General features: G+C 37.6%; 1 pseudogene; it reads right to left on the bottom strand.

The window, feature by feature from the left end:
• Positions 1–2,088: 2,088 nt before the first annotated feature.
• Positions 2,089–2,943, bottom strand: LOC140049690 (protein FAM124A-like; annotated as a pseudogene).
• Positions 2,944–3,369: the final 426 nt, after the last annotated feature.

The raw sequence follows: 3,369 nt of genomic DNA on the forward strand, positions 1-3,369 counted from the left end.
AATATTCTTGTTTAGTATTATTAAGTATAACTCGTACAAGACAACATCACTTAGTTATAAATTGGTTCGATAAATATAATAATATTGTCGAAATAAACATGAACATATTTGTCATTTATAAATTTAGTGCTACCTAGCAAAAGTAGCGATAATAGTATAAACACAGATTGCTAATCAGACAGATTGAGTCTTAGCAGACTATTGCAAATCATCTAGAAAATATTCTGAATGTATGAAGTAGTTTTAATACACAAAATCGTTGTCACTGGAGTATTACGTAAAGACGTGGTATAACGCTAACAAGGTATATGCATGGACTAAAAAATACGTAGCAACGGTAACTTCAAATGATTGTTCACACGCGCTCGTCTATATGCTAAAGCACTACTGTCAATCAAACACGCTATTTGTATGGAACGCCGTTACTGCCTTCTTTGGCTCTTTTACCATTACGTTCAGCACTGTTACCATTACGTTCGTACCCGCGCCGCACATCAAGTCCTAAGGCAGGAGGTTGTTTCCATCCCACCACCACCAATAGGTGAAAAATTGTTCAACCAATCAAAACTTTTTCGATTCGTGTGAATATATTCTATATTTTATACACTGTCTCTATTTCTATATGCCTAAACCTGTTAGTCTAGTAAGGCCTATACCGAGTATTTGTCACCTATTGGAAACGACCTGCCTCGGACTCAATGTGCCGCGCGTGTACTTGGGCAAGTTTGAGCAAGTTAGACTAGGCTCCATGCAGCAGTCACATTTTCTCATTTGACCCGATGGATGTCAAGGGTCATATTTGTTGAGACGTGAAAAGGGCCGAAAGGTAAAAGCACTGAATGATGAAAGCACCGAACGTTATGGTAAAAAAGGGGCCAAATAGAAAAGCACCAAAATGATGAAAGAGCCCTATGAAATGATGAAGAAAGAGCCGGCCGTGTGAAATGGTAAAAGAGGCGTATGAAATGGTAATTGAGCCATATGAAATGGTAAAAGTGCCGAACGTAATGGCATGGTAAAAGTGCCTACATAGTATATTAATATAATACACAAAGTAAAATTAGGATAACATAATCATTAAAAGTTAATAAGGATTACCGTCGCAATTTCAAATTATTTTTGCGCTTTATTATACAACTAATGTAACATTTACGAGACAGTCTTAGGTTGGTGTGGATTTTCCTTATTTTTCTGTCTGGTTTCTAATAGGTGTACTGTAACATAGCGAATTTCATTTTAAAATATATCAAGTAAATTGAGTTGCCTAAATAAAGGTTAAGAATGGAAGGTAAAATAACTAAAGTTAATTCTCTGGAGTAAAAGATTAAGGCATGTTTAATTTTGGGTGATAAATAGCATATTGCGATAAACATTTCTTATTGTTTGCTTAATTAAAAACATAACTTTAAATTTACCATTTGTTTTCTTAATTGTTTCGATACCCTTCGGTTAACATTTTCATTAACGATATTTTTCAGAAATAAGGTTCTCGGCGTAACTAAAGTTTTTCGTAATGCTTGCGTACGCGCAGATATATTTCTTTACAAAGTGGGCGGAGCTTGCGCGTTTCATGTTGGAGAATAGCGTTAAAGTCCCTATTGTGGACGGTTAACGGTTTCGGCAGAATAGATGGGACTAGGCAATACTGATAGCATTGTCATTTGTTCAGAAGGCCTAATTTTAAATAAATAGAAATACTATTATAACTCATACAGTGTTTTTCATCACTCTACATGACCGAAATAGGAATTTAAATATAGAATGTTTATAAAAACTAAAATTTATCAAACTCAGCTTTTACAAAAAAATCAAAACAGAATATAATAATATAGGCCTATAAACCTTTTTTTTTTGCACCATATTTAATGAGGGTAATCCATCCAGCAATTGCTGACCCTCAGAAGTTCACAACACAAACATTATACACAAGATGCTCTATATAAACAAAGTCTTATTACAAGTCTTTGGGAGTGGAGTTGTAATGTTGTCCTTAGAAAAAATCCTGACATGTGATGGTACTTGAACCCAGGACCCTTGGAGTAGTAGCCAGGCATCATAACCACCAAGCCACAACTCCACTCCGACAACTTATAAATCAGTGTCATCAATAGATTCAAGTTTCTTTTTGTTTGAAACAAATCGTTTTGACTTTGATTTTGTTGGGGAAAGGAGCGATTGCAGAACATCTATGGAAGTTCGTCGAGGGGTTAATATGGGAATAGACTTTTTGTCACCAGTAAAAGTGTTACATTTCCATCCGGGTCAGTAGTTTGCAAACGATGAGAACTTATTGGTGAACAAGCATTAGGTAAGTTATCCATGAGTTTGTCAATGTTCCGCACTTTAAACTGCAAAAATGCAGAGTTCAAATTTCGTGGATTAAACCTTGACGGTGTCTTCTTTACAGCAAATTGAATATCACATCCACTTTTTTTATGAACCGTGAAAATGCAGAAATTGTTGTTGCGTTTAAACGTAGGATCTTTATTAAGAATTAACGTATAAAAGTTTATCATTTCCAGAAACGTATTTGCGGAAGAATATATCATGAATCTGACAAATCTTCTTCCGCAATGTACTTGATGTACAGCCCAAAACGGCGTGTCATGCGCAGAACTATAAAAGTGTTGCTCATTTGGGTGAGACGTCGTGAATTGATGCAACATGTCGGATGTATGGTGATGCTGCCATGGAGGTTTTGAAAGGTAGTCTTGCAATTCTGATATAAGTTCTGAATCCAGTTTTTCGTCTAGAAGTAGTAAAACACAGAGTGTGGCTATCGACGATCAGCCCAACTCCAGAATTGATTGCTGACAACGACAAACAGCCCGATTCCTGAATTGATTGCTGACAACGACGATCAGACCATTCCTGAATTGATAGCTGACAACGACGATCAGCCCCATTCCTGAATTGATTGCTGACAACGACGATCAGCCCCATTCCTGTATTGATTGCTGACAATGACGATCAGCCCATTCCTGAATTGATTGCGATCAGCCCATTCCTGAATTGATTGCTGACAACGACGATCAGCCCATTCCTGAATTGATTGCTGACAACGACGATCAGCCTATTCCTGAATTGATTGCTGACAACGGCGATCAGCCCCATTTCTAAATTGATTACTGACAACGACGATAAGCCCATTGCTGAAATGATTGCTGACAACGACGATCAGCCCATTGCTGAACTGATTGCTGACAACGACGATCAGCCCATTCCTGAATTGATTGCTGACAACGACGATCAGCCCATTGCTGAATTGATTGCTGACAACGACGATCAGCCAATTCCTGAATTGATTGCTAACAACGGAGGTTAACTCTGACGACAGGAACAGTTTGGGGTCGGACGTAGAGGACGATG

This window comes from Antedon mediterranea, chromosome 5 (genome assembly GCF_964355755.1).
Source record: "Antedon mediterranea chromosome 5, ecAntMedi1.1, whole genome shotgun sequence".
Taxonomy (NCBI): Eukaryota; Metazoa; Echinodermata; class Crinoidea; order Comatulida; family Antedonidae; genus Antedon; species Antedon mediterranea.